The 14,996-nt window shown below is 38.6% G+C and overlaps 1 long non-coding RNA gene across 1 annotated transcript; it reads right to left on the bottom strand.

Moving 5' to 3' along the window:
• Positions 1-1,116: 1,116 nt before the first annotated feature.
• Positions 1,117-8,580, bottom strand: LOC131402615 (uncharacterized). Its single transcript, XR_009218817.1, has 3 exons — positions 8,527-8,580; positions 2,653-2,727; positions 1,117-1,242 (listed from the first exon to the last, which is right to left on the bottom strand). It is a non-coding gene; the product is annotated as an uncharacterized LOC131402615 (long non-coding RNA).
• Between the last annotated feature and the right edge of the window lie 6,416 nt (positions 8,581-14,996).

Consider the following 14,996-nt stretch of genomic DNA (forward strand, 5'->3'; position numbering starts at 1 on the left):
TAGCGATGGAAAATACCTCAAGGGGAAATTTTGTGGAAAGTTGGGCTCATACTGTGTATTCCTTTTATTAGGATATTGTCCTAACAATTGCTGGATGCCCTAGATACTCTCCAATGCCTCCAATAAGTAAGGTGTTTTCTTTTTCTTTTCTTAAATGTGATTTTTATAGTTATTCTTGGTGAAAGTTGGTTTGATACAAGCTAGTCATTTACAACTATATGGAGAATTTTAAATTCAGAGAAGTACTGTTGTTAAGAAATTGTGAACGTAGATTGCCTGTTACCAAATAGATAATCAGCAATTTAATAATATTATGTAAAGCTACTTTTGAGTCACAAAAAGATTCTTTAAAGGAATATTACTTGGAGGAAATGTCTACATTAATTAATATGGACAAGTAGAAAAATATATATCTATTACCATTTTTCAGGCCCAGTTTGCTAATGACCTCTGTGTGTTGTTTTGGGCACAGTTAATCATCAAAAGTGGAGGACAGACAAGAATTGTTTGAAGTCTCTTTCAGCATTTTTTTCTGTTTAGTCATAAGTAATATTAGAACAAGTGATCTTAGAGCCAACTTTCAATGAGCAGTTAATGGTGGTATTTGAGCAGTCAGAAGATGAGTTCTGGAACATAACATAGAGTTAAAATATATGCAATAAATCCAAGAAGGATATCAAACACTGAGGTCTTACTAACCCCTTTGGAAAACAAAACTGTGTAAGTATTTGCACAGCATAAGTAAATGGGATAAATACCGAAACAAACACAAGTTATTTATTAAAAGAGGTAACAATTAAAAAATTGAACACAAAGTCAAAAAACAACTCAAAGTAATCAATCATTACAATAAAAAGAGTTTTTTGTTGTTGTTGTTGAGGAAGATCGGCCCTGAGCTAACAGCCGTGCCAATCTTCCTCTATTTTGTATTTGGGATGCTGCCACATCGTGGCTTGATGAGTGGTGTGTAGGTCCACACCCAGGATCCAAATCTGCTAACCCTGGGCCACTGGAGCAGAGTGCGTGAACTTAACCACTATGCCACCAGGCCAGCCCCCCTCAAAGGATTTTTTTAATATTAAAATTGATTATTATCTAAAAAGCATGACTCTTGGAATGTGTTATTTCTCTTTTGTTGTCATAATTATTACGTGATTTGTAATTTGCAGTTAAAGTACTCAGATTCTTGAGGTTCATTCTCATTCCGCTGGAGTCTAGGAAAGTCATCTCTTAGAGGTTGAGCTGAAACAAAATAATAATAACAATAAATAGTTTCTTTTTTTATATAACAGCCTCAGCCATAAGGGGAAACCATACAGTTTTGGACAACACGAAGGGGTGAACTCAGTTGGAACAGGTTAAACGTCCCACTCAATCTCCATTGTTGAGTGAAGGGTGAGTGGACCACTGGCCCTGTTTGCATTAATCTGTCCACAAACAAAACCTCTTCTTTGGCAATGTCATGTGAACTTAATCACTAACTTCAAATTCGTCTGACAAAATATTCAACATTAATAAGGCAGTAAAATTAAGATTCTTACCATTCTCAGTCAGATTTCCCTATGCCAGCAAAAATAGTCAATCAGTAAAATCAGTGATGTATTTAATAGTCATAGCTGATCATTCCATTTTCATTGAAGACATTTTTGAACTCTCGATTTTCCTAAGGCTTAAACACTAGACTTTGCAGCTTTCATATTATACAGAATATTCTGTTCGTGCTAAAATTACATCATACAATTGAAAATACATTTACCACTTTGAGCTTATTTTATGCAAGGCAAAAGACCAAATAGGCATGGCTATAACATTGTACTTGTCATTATCTTCTTCTATGACATTCTTTTTTTTTTGTGAGGAAGATCAGCCCCGAGCTAACATCCGATGCCCATCCTCCTCTTTTTTTTTTTTTTTTTTTTTGCAGAGGAAGATTGGCCCTGACATGAGATCCATGCCCATCTTCCTCTACTTTATATGGGACGCTGCCACAGCATGGTGTGACAAGCAGTGCGTCGGTGTGTGCCCAGGATCCGGGCCGTGAACCTCGGGCCGCCTAAGCGGAGCGTGCCCACTTAACTGCTTGCACCACTGCGCCAGCCCCCGACATTCTTTATTAACTTCAAATTTGAAGTGATATGTTAGCAATTTGAATCTTCATGTGAATGATTTAAATGTATTTTTGTTGCCTTTGTGTAGAATGGAGTCCAGGCTGGCGTCACCCGTATGCCATGCTTTTGTACATATGTGTTAATGATTATAAGTGATCATTCATTAGATCTAGTCCACAGAGAGTCTTTGTCATATAGTCTACATAATAGCACATAGAAGGCTCAGGATAGAGTTTTCTTGAGAAGAGTAATAAGATTATATAACATAGTTTTAATAATATTCATATTTTAATAATATTCATAATTTTAAAATTTTTATGTCAAATTTTAAAAGGACAACTTTATCACTTCAGCAAGAAGTTAGCATGCTCTTTAGATAGATTCTGTACTGTGACTTATAGATAGAAAATCATCTTTGATGATAAAATCACATTTTAAGCATTTTCTTTCCTAGTCTCTGATATTACATCAGTTCTTAATATAAATTCAACTCATAAACATCTACTAGGTATCTCAATTCATAGTTGTGAGACATTATGCTTACCTAATGTATCAGGCACTTTTTTCCCCCAGAAGTGATATTTTCTGATGTTACAACCATGAAAATCAGGGTGAAACTCTGGGATTTCAGGGAGGCATCAGAAGACAAGAGTAAAGAATGAAGTACAAAAATAAAAACACTTTAATTTCATGATTGGAAAAGTCTTACCCTAATCCTTGAGTATATCTTCTATGCCCTTCTCTTGTATGCCTATATTGTTGCTGTGGTATCTGCCTCCAGTGCACCAGAGAGCCACCAAACCAGGCACCTCCATGTTAATGAAACCCTTTGCTGACCACTGAGGGCCACTGTAGAAGAGGAGGGGCCTGCAAGATTTGTCAGAGATGGTCACCAGGGGTGGAGAGTTGGAGAAGGTCATCAAGAGTACGTGATCTCCAGCTGAAACTCTAACCAGACCGGAGCAATTGGAGGCTCCTCATCCACTCCCCTGTCCTTGGAATGCATATTTGGCCCACCATTCACACTAGGAGCCACTTCAAGGACACAGCCTTGGGCGAGTAATGTGTTGTTGAGACCATGTGGATGGTATTCATGACTGAATCTCATTAAGGACTCTAAATAAACTCTTAAATTAAGAACTTGGCAGGCGGATGTGGAGATCTACTTGTCTTGCGGCCAAGATTAGCCTTGTAAGTTGCCTTGCTTATTAAAACAGCCACCTAACCCCCTCCCCATAAAAATCGTAGTATTTTTATATTGTATCGGTGGGTTTTTTCCTGAGCAACTACAAATAAGGTAGAAGGAAAGTGAAATTGCTCAGGTATCTGCCTCCTTGAGAAAGACTGCATTCCTAATCGCAGTCAACCGCGTTACACATATGCGCCATATATAAAGTAGTATTTAAGAGTTCAGACTGAACTGGCTTTAAATGTAGGCATATCGCTAAGTGTAAATTTACATTTTACACTTAGCCTCTCCAAGCCTTAGTTTCGCTACCTGTGAAATGTTCTATGGTTGCTGTGAATTTCACAAAAAATACAAAAAAGTCTAACACAGTAGCTGCACATGGTACGCATATTGGCTGTTTTATCATAAGTATTATTATAGCTGATTTTATTAGTAGGAATGAAGAAATGTTTATATAGTTCAATGGAAAAGTAACTCATGTATTTATGGCAGAATGGAACATCTATACAGCTCTACAGTCCCCTATAGAGCTCTCAAACAAATCATATTCAACTGGTCCTATATGAATAACCCCAATCAACATTTCTACTTATGATTTTCCACTTACAAATTTTTTAAGAAAATATTAATAATTATAAATACTTACGGGAATTTTATTTTTATGTTGGATAAAAAGTAGAATCATTCTCTAGACATTACACAACAACCTGCCTGTTTCAGTTAACATGAACATCTTCTTAGTTCAATACATACTTGTTGCTATTGTTAATCATACTACCAGCTACTCAATCACCAAAGCAAGAAAATTGAAAAAATTATTCTTATTTGTCTCTTTCCCTCTCCCTCTATGTTTGGTTTGATCACCAGATTTTAATTTCTAAATATTTATTATATCAAATCTTCTATGTCCTTATTATAACCACTTTATTTCACTCCCTCAAAATTTCTTCTCGTAACCATTGCATTATCTCCCTAACCAGGCTCCTTCCATGCAGACATTTATACCAAATAAAAATACTCAATTATATTCTTACTAAATTGCGTCTCTGATTTTATTACACCTTTGCCTAAATTTTTTCAAATTCTTTCCTGAGAAGATAAGGTCTAAGCTCTTTATATGTCATTTAAGACCTTTCATAATGCAATTTCTATCTGTTTCTCCAACTTACCTACCACGCTTCCTACCTTATACTTTATCCTCAAGCAAGCTATGCTGCTTATAAATTTTCCCATATCGACCTTTCCCTTTTATATCTTCAGTTTATTCTCTTTACATGAAATTCCCATTCCCTAAATTCATCATTGGCTAATGCAATCGAAACATCACTCAGTAGAAGCAACACCACCACTTCCCACATCAGTCTCTCTCAGTATGGCTTAAATGGCATTCTTCGGAGTCTTGTGACACCCTCTGTATAATCCCACCATTTTTCACATCACATTGAATTATAATTTTCTATTCATAGGTCTAATTATGAACTTTTGGAAGTTGGGAGAATTTTCTTATTTTAATCGTATTTATTGTATGTTTCTAGTATATACATAGGTGGCAAGTGTTTTTTCAGTCAAAATGGTGGATTTGAGAGGTTGAATGAACATAGCCTGGCTGCTTTTTAGGTCTTAGGAATTGAGAAAAAGAGTAAGAGAGACAGAAAACTTCAATGTTTCTATTTTTTGGTAATGAGAGTATGATATTACCATGTTCTGAGTTAAGGAATATAGAAGGAAGACCAAATCTGGGTAACAATATGAAAAATTCAGTTTAATAAGAGATATCTACACTATACCCAAATGGAGATGTGCAATAATAAATGAAATCTAGAAGTCTAAACATCAAAGAAAACAAAGAGAAATACGGTCTAGAAATATAAATGTATGACTTTTCACTGTAAAGTTGAGATTAGAAGCCTCCTAGAAAGATTCCATAGGATGAGAAGAAGGCCTTTCATAGTGTAGTCCTATCTGTTTTTCAGATAGGAGCACCATCATTTAAGGGATGTACAGGTGATGAGAAGTTTAAGTAAGAACTCAATATAAACAACCCAAAAGTAGGATTAAGTGATGCAACCAGTAGTCAAAAATCAATTACCTATAGTAGTCAGTCTTATAACACAAAGGGGGAAAGTGAGCCTCACGTAAGGATTCTGGTAATGTCATCACATTTTGTTCTTAGTTCTGCAGCTGACACTCTGTCTCAGTGTTAGGAAGACACAAAGGATTGGATTACTGAAAATAGAATATCTTATAGCAAGGAGGCCTCAGCTCTTTAGCACTATTCGATCATTTCCACAAGAAGACATAGAATCTTTGTTGCCCAATATTCTCACTTTTCAATACAGACTTTTATGCTAATTTCTTATTTTTAAATATTAAACAGTGCATGAGACAAAGAAAAGACAACTCTAGGCTGGGTTCAGGATGCTGACCACAATTTTGGAACCTCTGTACTACTTGGAAAAAAGTCTGTGTTCAAGATGGTATAGAAATATCTGATTTAAATAACTGAGGTTCCAAACATAGGCAATAATTTTAACATAGGTGTGAAACACTGAAATTTATCTAACAGCAGTGTAGCTGAAAGATGGCCAGATTGGGTTTCAGAAAACCTGTTCTTTCATTCGATTATATTATTTAGTAAATATATATGAACATCATTAACTCATCATCTATTTTATGGGAATAAAATGAGAAAAAGAAAATGCTTGGGAAGTCATAAGCATTATATTTAGCATATAGCATTATAATTAAATTTATTAGTCATACGGTTCATTTGAAATCAATAACTTCAATGTGGTTCTTTGTAATTCATGTCAATGTATATATGTAGTACATATAGAATGTAGAGAAGTATACAGCAAAAATTCATCTCCTCCTACCCTCTTATATAAGCAGCAGCCCCAACATGATGCTTATCACTCCACCTCACCACTTAATGAAGATAGACAATATTTGGTGGCGGTAGTGGTGTGGTTATGACAGGTAATTTGTATTAAATACTCTCCTAGATATAGTAATTTATAGTAATACACTTAATTCTGAATGATAATTCACATATACCATTAATCAGTTAGAGAAATGAAGATGACTCACGTTTGATAATTTCCAGATATATTTAGAAGTACAATATGTTCCTTGAAGTATAGTCACCTACCAACCAAAATCTCCAAATCATAGAAGAATGATTTCTGTCTGACCTCAATGTTTAGTAAGCTAGAACTAGATGGGAAATATTCTCAAGCTTCAGAAGAATTAAAAAAAAACTTCAAAGAGAAAATGTAGTCATCTGAAAAAGTGTGATACAGTATGCTCATTGGAATTGAAATGGTCCTTGGTTAAAAAGTTTAAGAAAGTAAATTAAAATGCCAAGCATGACGGATAACTTGAGCAATAAAGAATATGTTTCACTCTCTCTCCACAGTAACAGGAAAAGAGTTCAGTCCAATTAAATATTCATGAAACAAAAGATCAAGGCTTTAAGTCTTAGACCAAGTTCAAGACTGGGCATGAACTAATGATCCAATAGTTTATATGAATATTAAACATTTAGTAGAGAAATAACTCAGAATTACATTTTGGAAGGGATTCCATTTTAATTTAATTCTCTGATAGTTAATTTTACCAATTCTGGGTAAGAAATTGATTGACATATAACACAATTATATCCAAGACCATATACTGAAGATTACTCAATTGATGGTTGCCCTAAGTTTCAGCAGTAAAAGATGCACTGAGTAATTTTTATTATATTGTGGTAACAGTTGCTGTTCTTTCCCCAAATCTTTTAACTTCTCACACATACGAAAATTAAATATGAGCTGATAGGCAAGGATACATGTGCGAATTTAATTACTATACTTTGCCCCAAAACTTGCTGCAAACTTAGTTTGAAGGGGTGTTCCTATGTATTATTTTTAGCATTAGTTGTTAGTGAGGCACACATTGCATGTATTAATCATTTGAAATGAAAACTCCCTCCTGAGACCTCCCTAGAAACACGTGTAAGCAATTTCGTTTCAAAAGATTGATGGAATAGAAATACACCCAAGGAAGCTTTGACAGGTTTGACATCCTCCTTTTAAAGATCCAGGAATAAGTGAGGTTAATCCTGCCACAGGCAGAATGCCTCCTCTAAGTGTCTATAAACCAGTGAAATGTGCAGGGGGCCTCAGACACCGCTGAGAGGTCCAGCGAAAATAATCATCTGCTCTTCATGCCGAAAGGCAGCAAACACCGCAGGGGAGATCAAGTCCCAGACTTCCAATCCATCCTCCGTGCAGCAGGCCTGTGGCCATACTTCCCCGGAGAAGGCGCCTTGTCCGTCACTACAACCAGTTCAACCAAAGTATTTTATCCATTTATTTATTTTCAAGTTGTCTACGATGTTTTTGGAAGCAACTGCAGACAAAGCTTCCTCTAGAAAGCCTAAGGGATCTGTATTCCTTTTGAGCAAAATGGCCTGCAGACATTTTTGCAAAACTACTGATAAAAGAACTCTGAGTACCAACATGTTGGCTGAACCAAAATAAAGCATGTACCAGTACATGCCAGTGTACACACCAGTGTAGTGTGATGAAATGGGAAATTTAGAAAAGAAAAAAACTAAAGGGAGCAAAGAGGCTAGATAGAATATAACAATTTATTATTACATGAATTTATTCTCATTTGCCCAGCCTAGTGTTTACTCAAGATATCAGAAACTTCTACCTAATGACAAAATGTTATTTGAAATTACACCATGCACTTTCATTAGCAAAGAAAGAAATCACTGAGATAAGAATTCATATACTTTCCTCAGAGGTGTCTTGTATCATATTTTATTTTAACACCTGCATGAGCTTATGTTTTATACTATGAGTATCTAGGGTTCATGAGTTTCAATTTACTTTTTTCTGTACACACAATATATTTCACAGTCATTGCCATATAATGGATATTCAATAAATGTTTGTTGAATGTTTTGATGAATAAAATTCTTTTTAGATCAGAGTCTTAACTTTGAGTCAATAGAGGATATTTAATAGACTCATGATCCCCTAAAAGTGTACACCAGGTGCTTGTGTTAATGTTCAAAAGTCCATTTTATTCCTGTGGAGAAATCCATATATTTCACCATATTTCCAAAGAGCATCATGATTTCCCTCCCATAAATGATTGTCTCTTTTCTTTAAAGAAATGTAAAGATACAATCTTTCAAGGCAGTATGATATAACAGAAAAGTCTAGGACTTACCGAAAACTCTCAGAAAACCTCATACTTTACAGTGATTTGTTAGAAACGTTTCTGTAAAATTAGAAAAGACAAGGATATTGATTAGGACCATTTGTTTTGAACACTGTAATGAGGTCTTATCCAGAGCAGTAATAAAATTTTTTTTAATATTAATAAGACATGTAAAGTTTGGAAAGAATTGTAAAGAAGAGCATGATTGTGTGTAGATGGTATGATCATCTATATAACAAACATGGGATAATGTGTAGATGATAATTAGAATTAATATAAGAATTCAACAAGATTGCCAGACAACAAAATCAATATTTTAAAATAATGGGAGTTCCAATAAATTACGGAGAAAAAAGTAAAGAACACATAATTTAAAAGATTCATTTACTAAGAAGCTAAAATTATAAGAACTTTGGAATATATCTAGTATCGAATGTACATTTTATAGAAAAATGTAAAAGTGTATTAAAGAATATAAATATTGAAAAATAGAAATTTCATAAAATAAACAATAAATGAAAAAAGAAAGTTCATCTAGTTTCTTTTAACAAGGCACAACAAAACTCTAAAACATAATAATAATAAAACTGATTATATTGAAATTAATGATTCATTTAACATGTAACTCCATAAAAGACAGTCTACCCAAAGGAATCAGAGCTTTTCAATGTATATAACTAGCAAAGATATGGTATCCAGAATACATTCAAAATGTTTACAAATCAATAATAATTTTAAAAAATAGGTATGAACTGAATATATAGTAAAATTGGGAATAGGCATAGACATCAGAGTAGAAATAGTAATGATTATTATTATTAGCATTAGCATCATGATTACTATGGTTATTTAACCTGGACTTGATTTAAGCAATCTTTTCTTCTAGTTCTTTCCTTTTCCAGATCAAGTTTTAACAATCCTGAGAGGTCTCACCCCAAATCACAAAGATTTCCAAAACTACTTTTTTTTAATCCCAAATCTGAATTTCAATCTATTATCACAACACTTAATCCATTGACTCCAATTATTAGATAAATAAATGCTTTTCTATGCACACGATAATTAAGACGACCACCAGCGAATAAGGGAAAACAAATACTCACAGCAAATTATAAGGGAACTCAGTATAGAAAAAGTTAGCTCAGCCTAAGAGTAGCAGAGTGAGACTCAGCCAGTCATCACAGCAATGTAAAGCAAACTACAAACTAAAACACTCTGACAAACTTTATTATCATAATTCTAATTAATCTTTATCAGTTAATTTTGTGGTTGATATGCATAAGTAACAGAGATATGAAAATTAAATATGGGGCCGGCCCCATGGCCTAGTGGTTAAGTTCGGTGCGCTCTGCTTTGGCAGCCTGGGTTCAGTTCCCAGGTGCAGACCTAAACCACTCATCGGTGGCCATGTGGTGGTGGTGACCCACATACAAAACAGAGAAAGATTGGCACAGATGTTAGCTCTGGGCTAATCTTCCTCAGCAAAACAAAAATTAAATAGTAGGCATTTTCATCCTATTTTCTAGCAATAAGATTAATGATCTTACATCATGACCCCTGAAGATAATTGGATTTCAAGGTATAAATATTACATATAAACAACGCATTTTCATTTAGATGTCATGACTCTAATTCAAAGTATTTTACCAAGTATTGGTTCTGTCAATTAAGGACTTTTTGAGGCTAAGGTTCATAAAGTAAGAATTTTTGTATATTTCTAATTTTTGAATATTTTATCTGTATAGCATGACCTTCTTTACATCTAGTGATGATTTTAGCTTTAAATCTATTTTGTGTCTTATTAACATAGTCATGCCAGATAGTATCATATTGTTTTTCACCTTTTTACTTTCAGTTCTCTGATTTCTGATATTTTAGATATGATCTTTTGAATAGTATAAAATTGGAATTCATGTTTTTATGCAGCCTGATTTTTTAACTTTCATACCAAATATTTATTCCATTAACATTCAATTTAATTACAGATATATCTGGGTCTATAACTACCATCTTATTTCATTCTACTAATTTATTTCTTTCATTCTATGTTTTTTCTTCTCTCCATTATTGTCTTTTGGTGGTTATTTTGTGTATGTTTGAGTAGGTATTTTTTCTCACATTCTACTCTTTTTAACTTTACTACATTGGACTGTATGCTGTCTATTCTATTCTCTTAAGGTTATAATAACACATATATAACTTACCAATGTTGAAAATTAATCAATACACTTATTCTCTTCTCTCATCTTACAAGGACGTCAATTACTACTCTTCCTCACTTATATGTTATTATTTTGTTTGTTTTAATTCTATCTTGTCCCTTTTAACCTCACAAAACAATATTGTTTTTAAAAGATTAAAGATCACTTAGATTTACTACACATTTACCACTTATTTGATTATTCATTCCTTCTCACAACCTCCAATATTTTCCTTGTTATCACTTCTGCCTTTCCACATCTTTTAGATTTTCCTTTAAGGAGGATCTACTGGTGGGAACATTTTTGCTGATTTTGTCTCTTTTAGGACGTATACCTTTTTACTCTAATTCTAGACATTTGCTTTCACTAAATATAGAATTCTAGGTTGACACATTTTCTTTCAGCACATTGAAAATATCACTGTTCTTTGTCTTGCATTGTTTCTTTTGTTGATACTGAGAGGTAAGCTGTCCATCTAATTGATCTGTGGATTGGTGTCTTTATGACCAGAAATACCCCAAGCATTATTTATTCCAATATTGTTTATTTTCCACTTTTCTCTTTCCTCTCCTTCTAGAACACCAATTAGAAATATGTTGGACTTTCTTAGGTTAATACTCCCTGGATTTTTTCTCCTTTTTATGGTTTCCTTCTCTTATTACCTCTATATTCTAGATAATTTCTTCTATTCAATCTTTCAGACTGGATACAAGGCACATTCCAGGACAACAAAGTAATCTGAACTGGTGTTGGGAGTAGATTAAAACTGGATTACTTCCAGGGATCAAGCAATATCAAGAGAAACAGAAAGAAGGAAGCAAGGGAGGGAAGACAGAGGGCGTTGGCCCTCAGCATTTGGGGCTAGTATTTGGCCATGCCCATCAGGGATCATAACCAGCTACAAGACATCCTACAAGCCATAAAGTCAAAACACCTCATTCATTTACAAAAATGCGTTTCATGTATTGACTTTTGTTTTAACCCGTCCCCTCATTTCAGACAGGAGATCCAGAAAAGGGAGACAACTACTCAGTAGCAGAACCAGGACTAGAACCCAGGGCCCCAGACTCCTGGTCATTCATTCAGGAGGGCACCCCTTGTTCCTGGCCGCCTGCCAACCTGTAGGAGGACAACATTGGTGAGGACAACCTGAAGGAACTGAAGTCCTTGCCTTCACAGAAATTCAAAGGAGGTGCTCGAGTTGGATCTTAGAAGATGACTAAGAGTTTGCCAGACATCTGAAGGGCATTGGAGGCAGTGTGTGCAAAGTAGGGAAGCCTGAAACAGCGGTGGGATCAGATGGCACAAGTGGAGCCCTCTGCTCAAGTGGATGAAGCGCTGAGGAGAGAGGTGAGCTGGGGAGGAGGATGCACTGTAGAAGACAGCGGGGAATGCCTGCAGGGGTTTTGGCAGCGAATTTCAATAGGAAGAGCTACCTTCTAGCTCACTGTGGCTGGAGCAGGGACTGAGTGGCCTAGTAGCTGATGGGGGAGGGGAACGCCCACGACAAGGCCAGGGAAGAGATGACAATGGACAGTGGCAAAGGGAGTACACAGGGCAGGGGAAGGACTTACCTGGAGATGCGCGGAGGGCGCCACCCCTCCAGCGTTTCCCAGGCTGATGCCAAGAAGCAAAGGGCCTCAGGACAGGAAAGTGCCCTGCGCCCGCCAGAGCCTGGCAGATGCTCCGGAAACGTGCACTGCGCGGGGAGAGGACTGCGCTCAGGCAGAGCTGGAGCTCGGAGGAAGGTCGCGCACCAGGTGGCAGGGCCAGGATCGGGGGCCCCATCCACCACCCTTAGGATCACAGGTCCCCGGCTCCGCCCAAACCAGCCACCCCCGTTGGATGCGCCACTGGGGGCCCTCAGCGCCTCTGCCTTCAGCCAATACGAAACCTGGTGGCAGGCGCATTCGCCGGGGCGTGGGGTCAAGGGTCACACAAGTTGGCCTCGCCAGGTGGCCTGAAGGTGTGAAGCGGCGATGGCGCCAGCGGCGAGGGCCCGGCTGGGGCGCCGATGGGCTGCCCGGGGCCAGGGCGAGGGCTCTGAACAGCAGCTGTGTGCTCGCGGAGCCGGCAGGAGGCGGCGGAGGCCGGGGGCGCGCCCGTGTGCCGGTAGGTTGGCGAGCGCCCGGCCGCGCCTACCGCGTCCTCGTGGGGGGCTGCAGCTTTTCGGGGCGCAGGGCGCCCCCGCTTCGTGCTGCCCAGCTCCGGGCCGAGCCCCGCACCGGCTCGCGGCCGCGCTGGGGGTGGAGCCTCTGCCATCCCGCCTGGAGCTGGAGCGGAAGGAGCGGGCGGCCCCTCCCTCCGCGCGTTCCGCCGCCGCCGCCGCCGCCGCCGCCGCCGCCGCCGCCGCCGCCGCCGCCGCCGCCGCCGCCGCCGCCGCCGCCGCCGCCGCCGCCGCCGCCGCCACCCCTCCCCGTGCCCTCGGCCTCTTGGAGAAGCTGCCACGCTGGAGGGTGAGACTCCAGGAGGGCGCCCCTCGAGCGGCAGCAGGCACGGGAGGGGGAGGCGACAGGGGCGCTGCCCGCCTGGATGGAGGCGCGGAAACGGCGGGGTTGTGGCGGCCCGCGGTAGCCGCACCTCCCCGGGGGGTCGGGGTTGTCCCACAGATCAGGGAGCAGAGGGAGGCTCAGACAGGTCAAGGGACAGGCCCCAGGCCCCACAGCTGGTAGGGGGAGGTACAGTGGGATCCGCACTCGGACGGTCGGCCCCGGAAGTTCTGATGTTAGGACAGCCGGCTGCCAAAGCTCCGGGACCTTGTGGGCTGGCTGGAGTCGGTGGACCAGTGGGAAAGGAAGCGTTAACTGGAGCACGTACAGGGATGAGCGAGGAGGAGCGGAGGTCCGTACACACTAGGGTGTTTGCACAGGAGGCGTCTGCCTTGACTCAGGTTTGAAAAGATGGCAGCAGAGGGCGACCTGGGGCGGCTTCTCTTGGAGCCAACAGTCAGAAGAGCAAAACGAGGTGCTTGGGATAGGTTCTTGTTGGGGATGCTCGTGGGAATCTCCATGCGGGATGAAAAAGCAGCAGATCGGACCAGTTTGGCTTCTGACTTGTCTGTCAAGGGTAACAAGTGATCTTGAACTGAAAAGGGGAGATCAAGAGAAACGGGGCATTGAATCTCCAGAGGAATGACAAGTTGCGTTGTTTTTTCCTTAATATTGAGTTGTAAGAGTTATTTCTGTGTGCTGGATAGAGGTCCTTGATCATATACATGATATGTGCAGATATTTTCTGCCAGTCCACGGCTTTTCTTTTGATTTTCTTAAGTGTCCTTTGAAGAGGCAAATGTTTAAATTTTAATGAAATTCAGTTGATCACTTTTTCTGCTGTGGATTGTGTTTTTGGTATGTGTAAGACGTCTTTGCCTAACCCAAGATCACAAAGATAGTTTTCCTATGTTTTCTTGTAGGCGCTTCATAGTTTTAGTTCTTCTGTTTAGGTCTATGAGCCAGCCATTTGAGCTGGTATTTGTGTATGGTGTGGGGTAAGGGCCTTTTTACGTGTGGATGTCCCATTGTCCTAGGATCATTAGTTGAAAGACTATCCTTTCCTTATTGAATTGTTTGGCACCTTTGTCCAAGTCAGTTGCCTGTAAACAGTAAGGGTTTATTTCTGAACTGTTGGTTCTGTTCCGTTGATCTATATGTCTAACCGTATGCTAAAATTATGCTCTTTTGATTACTGTAGCTTTATAATAAATTTTGAACTTGGGAAATGTAAGTCCTCCAGCTTGTTCTTGTTTTTAAAAATTGTTTTGTCTATTCTGAGTCTTTTGATTTTCCACGTAAATGTTAGGATTAACTTGTCAGTTTTTGCAGAAGTACTTGCTGGGATTTTGGTAGGGATTATGTTGAATTTGTAGATTGATTTGGGCACAAATACTCTCTAAAAATTCTTTTGTCTTCCAATCCATGAACGTGGAATCTCTCATTTAAGTAGGTCTTTAATTTCTCTCAAGTATGTTTTGTAGTTTTCAGTACAGAAGTCTTGCATTTCTTTTGTTACAGTTATTCCTAAGCATTTTATCCTTTTTGATGGTATTTTGAATAGAATTCTATTCTCAACTTAATTCTTGGAGCGTTCCTTGCTAGTATATAGAAATACCTTTGGTTTTTGTATATTGACCTTCTATCTTTTGACTTTGCTGAACTTGTATATTAGTTTTATATGTTGTTGTGTATTCCTTAGGATTTTCTACTTACAGGATGGTGTTGTCTGGTTGTCTGTGAATCAAGACAGTTTCACGTCTTCATTTCCAATTTGGATGCCTTTGTT

This window comes from Diceros bicornis, unplaced genomic scaffold, assembly GCF_020826845.1.
Source record: "Diceros bicornis minor isolate mBicDic1 unplaced genomic scaffold, mDicBic1.mat.cur scaffold_184_ctg1_multi, whole genome shotgun sequence".
NCBI lineage: Eukaryota > Metazoa > Chordata > Mammalia > Perissodactyla > Rhinocerotidae > Diceros > Diceros bicornis.